Here is a 12102-nt window from a genome sequence, read left to right as displayed (position 1 = left end):
GACGCGAAAACTACGCTAGGTTTTCCCAGAAAAACTATTTAAAAGCTAAGCGCAGCAAATAAGTACAAAATAAATTTCTCTCCTAACGATCAAGAACTGTTAGTTTCTATGCAGAGCAGATAAACACAAATAGAATCCCTTCCTTAGTGGAAGGTCGTAAACAAAATGCAAAATAAACGCTTTATACAAACAGTACTCGCTGCTGCTGGTGCTCTCGCTCTGGCTGTCACACTTCAAATGATTTTCTGAAGTTGGTTATGCCGCATTTCATGTCGCGCAGGTGATCAAAAGACGAGGCGTGAGCTAAGTAGACGTTGACTTTGATGATTTTGGAACCCTCTCTGTCTTCGAGGAAGTCACTAGTTTTGCGAGGCATTCTGATAGAAGGATAATTGTGCGTCAGCTTCATAAATGGAGGCAGAAAGATACGTGTGGAATACAATAAAAGGGGAAAGGTCACCTATAAGAAGTAAATGCAATGTCTTGCATGAAATGAAATGAAATGTGTGACGAGGGCCTCCCGTCCGGTAGACCGCTCGCCTAGTGCAAGTCTTTCGATTTGACGCCACTTCGGCGACTTGCGCGTCGGTGGGGATGAAATGATGATGATTAGCACAACACAACACCCAGTCCCTGAGCGGAGAAAATCTCCAACCCAACCGGGAATCGAACTCGGGCCCTTGGGATTGACAGTCTGTCGCGCTGACCATTTTTTTTGTATCTGCTCGGTGCGGACGTCGCAAGACACCCGTTTCAGTTCGTAGTTGATCCATTATCTCAGTTTTTTTATTACAGAGGGCAACTAACCCTCTGACCGAACACGCTGAGTTACCGTGCCGGCGTCACTCAGCTACCGGGGGCGGACGTCTTGCATGAAAGTGACTAATCGGAATATTCAGTTAGCGTCGTGTGATAGTGAAGTAAGAGTAGTTGAGTTAGAATTTGTTACATGCACTCTTCGAAATACGCGCAACATTGATAAATAGAAGTTCTTCATGGCCTTTAGATTCAAGCTTACTGAGATGAAGTTGCCTTGTGTCATGTTTCAAAGAACTAAACAAACGGAAGGCACAATACAAACCCCTATCTCAGTTAGGTTTGCTGTGGAAAGTGCATATACAACAACTGTACGACTTTCAAGTTCGGTAGCCTTCTTAACAAAGGAATTGTCCATGTTTATGTGACAACAACTGATGTAGTTGGAAATCGCACAAATTAGCATAAAAAATTCCGTGCTCTCTGAGGTGTCGAGAGAGAAGGGATGAAAAGTATTTTTAGAGATGTCGCTCCAAGGCGGCCGTATCTTAAATTTACGACGAAAATCTTTTTTTGAGTGGTAACATGCAAGATGTAGTAACATGCAAGATGTACCGTACACAAATTACATGTTTTGCAGCAAGCCAGATCGGAAGCTTTTTGTGATCGTGATTTGGATAAGAACGATTATTTGAATATGGTACTACGGTACCTCATTCAAAATGCAGAAGGCAAGACATTAAGCGTGTGTCGGTGCCGCTTCAGATCTTTATGTATTGCTCCGAACAGGTTACTTTGTTAAAAACAATATCGGTAAGGCATGCAGTTTTGTATTTCCACGCAACAGGATGCGTAGTTAGCGGGCAACCAGGAGTGAAAGAAAACAGAATTTATTACTGCTACGCTGGAGTAACAAATATTTACAGAAGAATTGTACGTGTGCTTGAAATGGTAAGCGCTACGCATGGCAGCAACTCAACTGCAGCTTTGTTTGGATGTTTTAAAGAATACTTTGTTAAAGGAGGCGTCAAATGGCCAGCCCTGTCTATGATCGTAGTGGACTGCAGTTAGGGTATAATGTACGTTCTTTTAGAAAAATTTTGAGGATTTAGTTTCGCTGGGGTCGTGGAACAGCAAAAATGACGGGTAGTAAAAGTGCACGGTAACCATACTTCTTAATACATTAAAATATTATGTAGTATTAATATTTTATCTGCATTAATATGTAAACTTGATATCTGTATAACCTTTTTTCTACTGAACATTTCTCCTGCTTTAGAGCAGAATCCACCTATTTGCATACCTTCAACTCAATAATGTCTTATGGCATATTTTCTTGGGTAACTCGACACTTAGAAAGAAAGTACTGACGGCACAAAAGCGAGCAGTAAAATAATATGTGGTGTTCACGCACGGACTTCATGTACCTCACCAAGGAACTAGGCATTTTAACTGTGCCGTCACAATACATACAGTACACTCACTAATGACATTCGTCGTAAAGAATCCACCGCAGTTTAAGAAGAACAATGAGGTCCATATGCACAACACTAGAGGGAAAAATTCTTTTATTGCCCATTATTAAATCTGTCAGTGGGTCAGAAAGGAGTTTCAAATATTGTTTTCAAAATCCGACTTATCTAAGCTCGTGTGGACATTTGCATTACCTACAAGTGAATGCCTGAACTCTTCACGACAACTATATTTTTTAGCCTCTCACGAGGTGTAAAAGCTGTTGTAGAATTTTACAGCATTATCTTTCATGGTTTGCACCAGGTGTAGGGTTTAAACCAGAGGCTCAGACGATGCAACGATACGATACTCGTTGCTGAGAGGTATCGACCATTGCAGCTCAGCGGCGAATTGCAGGACCCTCCTTAATAGGCCAGGCGTACATCACACGCAGAAATTGCTTCCTCCCACATATGTCTCGCGAAAGACCGTTACTATAAAATTATGGACATTCGAGCTCATGCGCAAACTGTCAACGGGCGTTCTTCCTGCGCACCATACACGACAGCCTTCGGTAAAAAAAAAAGGCGATAGATGTTTTCGATTATTCTGCGGCTGTTTCTCACGCGCACGTTTTAGTGGTACCTCGATAGTACAAGACTATACAAATTAGGTTTCGAGTATGAAAATGCAAACATGCTGGAAAGCAGTCGTAAACTGACAAAAAAGGCACCAGAGGGCCTTCCAGATGGTGGAAGAATATCCTTCAAAGCCAACAGCAAAGCACACATAGCTACATTTTGCTTTTACAGCAGCGTTCAAAAGATATTTCTTCTTCATGAAAACTGTAGTAATGGGTTTTAGGAGTTAAATCAGGAACACTTGTTGGGTTAACAGCGAAGGTCATCGGTCTCCTATTCACCCCCCTCCCCCCCCCCCCCCCCCCCCACACACACACACACTCCGAATTTAGTTTGTGGAATTGTAATTTTGTTGTTAGAGCTCTCCGAATGTAATAACTGGTGGACCATGTATCCGGATGTATATTCTCTTGTGTTTGGTAGGTTTCGTTTGAAAATAGTTATACATTATCAGCTATGTTTGTTCATCGTGTGGCAACACTTCTGTGTCTTCTATTAATTAAGTATCGCGCTGTAAAGTGCTGTGTAATTTACGCTTAACCTCCGGTATGTTTCAACAAGTGGCACTGATCCATTTTGCGCTCCTTGGGGGAAAACGGAGTCGGTTGAATCAGGCAATGAAAATGGCGTTCACTGTTGAATCTATCACCTCACCCACTACCAGAGATAGCTCCCGAATCACATGAATACCCTGATCAACGAGAGACAGCATTTAGAGATGACGAAGACTGCAAGAAAATTATTGCAGGTGCCCGTCCTGCAACTAGCTTTACTCTACCAACAGAGACGAAGAAAAATGGATTATTTGCATAAAATGTCAAGTGAGGCACCTTCATGTTTATTGAGATTACAGTTTGGAAGAAAAATTTCTAACTGTCTATAGATTAAGAATGTGTTTTTTCTATCAAAAATTGATTACTGTAGCTATTATATTACATTCATCATTGAATAAAATAGTATTTATAGTGGTTCAGTTAGTAGTGTTTAACTCTTTTGCACTTGTTTTCTTTATTTTTATATGTAGTGTTCTGATATCACCTCATGCTGTATTAGGAACACACCCTGTGCAATATTAGGAACACTTTTTCTAACACATTGTATTTAACTGTTTCAGTTCTTTTATTTTAATATTATGAATGTAGAATTTTGTAGTTTAAGATAAGGCATGCTATTAATTACCCTACTTTAACCCTAATATGGTTATTTTTGTAATGCACTAGAATACACACTTCAAAATTTGAATTCCCAAGTGTGGGCAGCAGGGATGCAAACATTGAACGTAGACACTGGCCTCGCAGGTGGACTGTCAGTGACCAGAGAATCCTATAGAGAACTTGTAAGAGAAGTCAGAGAGTTCCACTAGCAAACAAAAAGATAAACCAAGAGAATAACTGATTCAAATGTAACAGGTCTGATAAGGCATATAACGATTAGCTTCATACAGAACATAATAACTGTCAGTGCAGATGGCTTTACAGCTCAGTGTCTTGAAGTGAGCATCACTAATACAGCTGCTTCTTGCACTTACTTGCAGTAGGCTGTCAACCCTAGATTGCTGTAGCTCGCAGAAGTTATTGGCATCGACTCTATCGTGTGGGGGTGATATGTTATTCCCTCTCCTCTTTGATCAGTCCAAAGGACCAATAGTGATGAGGATTATGCCTAGGATGCTCTGTCTCACCTGCTGCAGTGGTGCTGAGGCAGTCATGTCTCAGCAGATTCAGGGAGTAGAACAGGGCATGGCAGTGATTCCACCACCACTGAAATTCATGTATGACATGTGACCTCTGAATGACAGCGTGGATGGAGGTCGTATCTGTGTATAAGAGGAGGAAAGGGAGGGTGCAGCTGAACAAGGGGCAGGTGCATACGGGTGTCTGTGGTGTCCCTGTATTTGCACTTGTAAGTGAGATACGGTGTTAGGCGCCACAGCTGCAGTTGATGGTGATACTGGACCAATTGCTCTTCACTAGACCACCTTCTCCTCACTGGCTGTGAAGTCAAACAATTGCCATCTCCTGTGGCCAACACCACCACCTTGGGTCCACCCTACAGTTTGGTCGAAGGTGCAAGCCAAGACCCAAGACCCTACATATGGGCTCACTGTGATGAGTGCAAAAGATAGAAGAGAGTCTGTGGTCTGCATCCATGTAAGATTTTGCCTGAGCTACTACTGTTGACTGGGATGGACTAATACGTGACTAGGGAGTTGGTCAATGCATTATTGTACAATGTTGTTAGAAGAATCTTCCTCATCTGCAACTTGAAAATACTGACAAACTGCTCCAACTGTGAGATAGATGCTTGGTGAAAGGGGGGGCAGTGGTCACAGGTTTGTAGATGCTGAGTAGAGTATTACGTGCCATACATATGATATCGCCGCCCCTCTGTCTCCATATCACTGTAGTGGTGGGGTATTAGAAAGTGCGTTGCGTAATGTTGAATTTGTAGAGCAATTACACCAAAATATTCTCACATATGTTTTATCTTTGTTGGTTGAGTTCTGAGAGTAATGAAATAAAACAAAACTAAAATCAAATAAGGGACTTACGACACTTCAGCAGACATAAGCACAAGTCACAATTCTCCCCTGAAATCCAAATTAGATTTTCTAGTCCTCACAATCACATCAATGTATCCCAATCCACTGTATAGCCACCCACTCCCTTTTATTCGACCCACTATTTTCTTACTTCCTCTTTGTATTTTGAGGCCAATAGTTCTTTGTGTGTCTGATGCTGATTCTTATACTTCTTTTTTTTCTTCTTCTTTTCGTACATCCGCATTTAATTCCTTTGTTTGTCTTGTATCCTATTTTGGTCTCATCGAGACTTCTATTTACTGCCTGCCCTCCTTCTTCTGTCATACTTATCTTCTTTGGTTTTCACACATCATCTTAGCATTTCATAGTATGTCTCTCTCTCATTATCCAGCTCCAAAAGCAACAGTCACTATTGCATGCATGACACATAACTCAAAGGCAAGCAGTTTGAATCTTGCAGGTGGCAGAAATTTTTACTGATATATTTCACTGGCAGATGGAAAAACAGATGTTAGCATCAAGTAGCTAATGAGCAGACTTTTTGCCAATGGCCTCGAATTAATTCCAAAATGCCCTATGTGTCTCACAGAGAAAGGACATGAGACACTTGATGGCAATCTGTCTGACCTGTGAGAACATTAACTTCAGCAGTTCCTTAAATGCCAATACTGAGTTGCACCATCTCCCTTCTCCCATCAAAGTACAACACAAATGTGACACCATACTATACTACCTGACCACAACATTATTGCATTTGGCCTCCTGTGGCCATCATCGGAAATGCGTGGTGTTGTTACAGTTAACAATTACAGTGGGACTTCAGAAAATGCATCACATTGTGAAGGATTTCAACAGAATTGTGCATACACTATCAAGGTGTTCAGCATGTCATGGTGAAAGATCATAATAAAAACTCACAATAAACTGACCAAAGTGCCCTCACTCCCAGGTGCAATAATATTGTGGTCAACTAATACACATATCCATTACAGTCACTACGTTTGACAAACATACTTAAACGATACAACTCTGATGCATCATGAGATAAGTAGCCATTGTGTACCAATGAAGGAAATCCTTTCAGATTATGCAGTTGAACCTACCTGTCAGTCTCTCCAAGCCAACTACATTATACAACTCTTTCTTTCTTTCAGTCTTATTCTATCCTGCTCTTTCTCCCTTTTTCACTCATCTTGTGTGGCTCTCGACTTAAGATCCTATGTAAGTGTTGTTTTTCTTAAACACTTCACTCTCATTTGTCACATGAAAAAATATCTGGCTCTGAAAGCTAATCTGTATGTCAATTTTTGAATGTATCTGCTGCCTATTTAATACATAAGCTCTCTTTCTACTCTTACCTTATTTGATTCCAAACTAAAGTATTTGGAATAGTATATCATTATTTTTAAGCTGTTGTAATGATACACACACTGCAGCATTTGGTGACATTGATACATCTGGATGGGTGTTTTTCTTCAAAGCTCTGAAAATAGGTATTGTTCAAAAAGCTTAGCATATCATCCTTTCATATCTGCCTGTCTGTTGTACAGTGTCTCTTCTGTTTGTGAAGTTTTAATGTACCATAATTTACATAATGGCGGCTATACAGTGAAGGATTTTCAAAGAGAATTGGGAGAGAGAAAGGTTTCATTACATGACTGTTATCTGGAAAAGGTGTTGGAAAAGTCGTTCATAGTAAATCCACTAGCAAGTCCATGTGATTATGTAAAGTTGGCCAGAACTACATGATCTGAATCTGCCTCAGACTCCAAAATGTAAACATGACATCTGATAATGGAGCAGACTGCTCTAAGAATTAAACAGCACTCAACAGCTGTAACATAATGTATTCATACTTTGAAGTAACTAGCCTAATATCCATAAAAAGAAAGCCTTACCAGCAGAGGACGAAGTAAGAAGTTATTGTTAAAAACTCTAATGTGTTATGTGACTTGGGTATGGTATGAATTACCTGCAGGGTTCTTCTCTCCTATACAAATATTGTCCTCCTCTTCCTGCTGCCTCCCCCCCCCCCCCTTCCATTCGATTTCCTCACTCAAAAAAAATCTTAGCATACAAAATCTTAAACTTAAATTTATCCATGTTATATGGAATGTTTTGAAAACTGTGACTGTATTGCAAATTTATGAAATAATTTCTACTGCTCCAGTCACTTTTAACTAATATTTTATAAGCACAATGTGATTCAGCAGCATGCTGCTTTCACCAAATGCATTCCAGTTACATTTACATTACAGTAATCATGAGTGTGATGAGGTTCATTTGTTGTGTGTGTCAGTGTGGTTGTGTGCTAAAGCAAAATCCTGTACAGGAAGGTACACATATTTTAGTGTGTACAGTGCTGCAGTGCATAGAGGGGTTTTGGACTTGAAGAAAGCTTGTATCCTGCAAATTATCTCTCTCACTTGCTTATACAGAATTTTTTGCTTATCAGCATCATAACCCAAGATAATGGCAATGAATGGAATAAAAATTAACCAAGTAACTAGTTACTATCACAGTTAATGCTTACAATGGCTAAGGCATTAACAGCAGAGCCCCCACAACACAATGGAAGACTAGTTGGCTGTCAGAGATTTTACTAACAGAGTGCAGGAAAAATAACTAGCTGTATGTCTCTGTACAAGCCCTAATTTCTCCCATCTGGTCTTCGTGGTCCCAGCAGTAGAACTGTTCTGCAGTCAGCTGCAAATGCCAGTTCTCTAAATTTTCTCAATAGTGTTTCATGAAAAGAATGTCTTCCCTTCAGGAATTCCCATTTAAGTTCATGAAGCATCTAAATAAGGCTTGTGTGTTGACTGAATCTGCCAGTAACAACTCTAGTAGCCTGCCCTGAATTGCTTTACCATCTTACTTTAATCTAACCAGGCGAGGAACCCAAACACTCAAACAGTACACACGAATGGGTCATACTAGTGTTCTATACGCAATCTCCTTTATAGATGGGCCTCAAATTGATTATTTGCCTTCCCTGCTTCCAATTTTACATGCTCACTCCATTTTATATCATTTGCTACTTTGCACCTACATACTTAATATTCATGACTATAGCAAACAGCAAACAACCGATACTGCAGTCAAACATTATAGGGTTGTTTTGCATACTGATCTGCATTAAGTAACATTTTTCTACATTTAGACAAAAGTGCCATTCATCATACCAAATCAAAATTCTGTCAAAATCATCCTGTATCCTCCTACAGTTACACAATGATGACACTTTCCGTACACTACAGCATCAACAGCAAAGATTTCCAGATTGCTGCTCACTGTTTCAGTCAGATCGTTAATGAACATAGAGGACGAGAGCAGTCCTATCACTCGCACTTCCCTGGGGCATTCATGATGATACCTCTGCCTCTGATGAACACTCACCATCCAGAACAACGTCATCTCTGAGCCACTCTCATACCTGGGAACCTATTCCATATGCTTGGACCATCTTTAACAATCTACAGTGCGGCACTGTGTCAAATGCTTTCCGGAAATCTAGGAATATGGAATTTGTTTATATGAATGATTTAGCTCTCCCCTTTTAGCCTGCTAGTATGATCAATATGGCTTTGTCTTTGTTTACACTCTCAGTAACTCTTGACTACTGAATTGTTAGATTTATGGACATCAAAGTAAATGATCCCAAACATGGCACTGCTGTCACTTATTTCATACAACAAATTAGATCACACTACCATTATAGTAGAACAGTTGAAAATTTTATTTTTGTCATTACTTGCTGTACAGAATTTGAGGCTAAAGTACAACATAGTTTAGAATAGTTTTCTTATCTCTTGAAAGACTCACATATATGTGTGTAGTTAAGTTGTAGAAAAATTATTTTTATACTACCGAGTTCTAGGAGGAAATAAACCACTGTGAGAAATTTCTTCACAAAACAGGATCAAGCAAGAAAGTCTTCAGTTGATATATGAGAAAAAAATGTGCTACTGTGAAGCTGAAAAACTTGATCCTGTGGAGTAATGCACTACCTTCTCCTTGATAGTTAATGTTATTCAAAAGCATGTCTGTCCTTTAGATACAACATTACAACACAATGTATTCCTTTTTTGTTGCTGATATTGGGTGCTTTTTTAGATACATTATTTATAAAACAATCCACATGTTTACAAATTTACTTTTTCTACCTGGCACCAGGAAAATATTTAAACCATGTAACATAATGAACACCCACCACACATTTACATTCAAACTGTAACTTGCCGAACCATAGAATCTGTAAGCTAGCATCGTCTTGCAGCATACCACTAAAATTTAAAGAAAAAATTAATCAGTGGTCTTATTTCTGCAGAACTCTATACATACAGTTCCTTTAGTGGGATATGGTAGTTCAACATCTAGGAATTGTTTGGGTACTTTACTATTGTGTACAGGTTTGGAATTGAAGCTTGCTTGCTTCATTCCCTCCTTACATCCATCAGTTTGACAGTACTAATGCATTTGTACACATAAATGTAGCATTATTAATGTTATGAAACAGAAGTATGCAGGTCTTGTAGAAGAAAACAGTCAAATAAAAAGTGGCAGCCATTGAACCCATACATTAACTCTCAAGAAGTCATAACGAAGCTGCTACTGTACAACTGACCAACAAGCTTCCATTTTCTGTTTGCTTTCCCCTGAAACCATATACAAAAAACTCAAATGGACATTATCAACTTAGTTAAAATTTTCTTTTCAAATTTTTCTTATAAATTCAGTCTTCCTGCAGTGAGCTTGATGCCAGTGCTTTTTGCACAACAGTTCTGGCATAATAGTTAGTAAGACTCTCAGTTGGTCATCTTTGTTAAACATTCAACATGGGTGGCTAGAAATCTTTCTGTCCTTGTATTTCATTTGGTACAGGTTGAACTCTGTCTCGTTTATGTAAGTACTGCCCTTTTAACATTCTTAGAAACTTGATCTCTACTGAATTACCTTAGTACTAATACTGAATTTCACTGGTCCACAGGATCACATTCTATACAGCATTATGATTATTTGAGGCTGAACAGCTTTCAGAGAACCTAATTTAAATCAATAAAGGAAGCACAGTACTTGACAATGAGACTGCCAGTGTTGTAGGCTTCTAATCAGTCATGAGCCTGAAATGGATTTATACTGGTCTCTGCTGTTAAATGGAACTGAAACTCAAATGCCCATTTTTAATATAGTTTAGTCTCTCTCTTACATTATAATCCCTAGTTAACTGCAACAGTAACCCACCTCAATAGCCAAGCCCTTTAATACCACTTCTGGGATTCAGGGAGGTGAGCCATCCTCAAGTCAAAAATCCACCTCCTAGATTAACGATGAGGGCTGGTGATCCAGCCAGCTTGGAAACGGTTTTGAGGTGGTTTCCCACATCCAGCTATGTAAATACTAAGCTGGTACTCGCATCCTTCTCACATACATGCTACACAAACATTTAAAAAATGTGCTTACACTTGAACATGTGATTTACTTTAGACACAGACAGATGGGGAACACAGATTCTGTACCAAGGGATGTGGTGGTGTCTGCAGCAGCATCCAGCCTGCATCTGTCACAACATTGCCAAAACTCACATAAAATTGTGACCCTGTAGACACATAGGAAAAGGCGAAGAAGCAGCAGAAGAAGAAGAAGAATGTAGCACCATCACTAATTTTGGGGCATTCCTGTGGAAAATGGTGACTCAGCCGCACCAGTTGAAGAAGACATAAGCAACTGGTGGGCACTAAGGCATCGGCATGCTGGTTGCAGCAACAGGTCTGTCCAAATATTGCAATGTGGGCCAGGCTGAGAACCACAATCCTGTCGATGCAGCGGGAAGATGTAGCTCTTGCTGGACAGGCGAGGCAGTTCCTAAACCGTCAAGCCATGGATCTGTTTTTCTGTGCTCTGGAAGTGCTGGATATGCACAACAAATGAAGTTCTAACCAGTATAAATAACCATCAATTCTAGCAGAGGTATTGGCTATCTGGCAGCACCTACTAGAACAAGAGGACTATGCTGGACACCAAAGTGATTTTGGTCAGCAATCAGCCAACATGAGTTTGGGCCTCCGTCACTGCCAGACCATCTTCAAGCAGGAAGTTGTCCTTCCTGGAAAGGATGGGCAAAAATATTGATATCTCAAAATATCAATATTTTTCATAGAAATGTCATATATATTGTCAGTGTTCAAATTATCGATACACTGATATTAAATATCAAAAGGTCTTTTGTTTCCCATCTTTCCTTGACTCCCAGCCACTATAGTTCTCATTGGCATATTTCTAGCCTATTCCAGCTACTACCAATTTTTACAGTTTGGCAGTAAATGTCTTAAAATGGGCTCAATTTCATATTCAGTACTACAAATGAGCACCAGATTTGAATACGAGTGTATCTCTACTGCACGTTCATGAATGCTTGTTACCTACATGTGTCATTCCTACCATTGCAAATGATAATTACAAGGTGCAAAATGCACAAATTTGGTTACAGTACTGTATGAGAATGGTGGAAATTACCACTTTCTGCTCCCAACTATAAGGCACAATGTGTGCTCCTCTTGCCCCGAGTGCCTGGATAAAGAAAAGATGGGTACACAGTATAACTAACGTACACTTATTACAAATACCACAGACATTACTGCACTGGTATTTAATGGAAAATGGACTCTCTCATCTGACATGTTTATGGTAAGCAGAATGTTTCATGCTCAAACA

The sequence above is a fragment of the Schistocerca nitens genome, chromosome 3, assembly GCF_023898315.1.
Source record: "Schistocerca nitens isolate TAMUIC-IGC-003100 chromosome 3, iqSchNite1.1, whole genome shotgun sequence".
Classification (NCBI taxonomy): domain Eukaryota; kingdom Metazoa; phylum Arthropoda; class Insecta; order Orthoptera; family Acrididae; genus Schistocerca; species Schistocerca nitens.
This window is presented reverse-complemented; position numbering follows the sequence as displayed.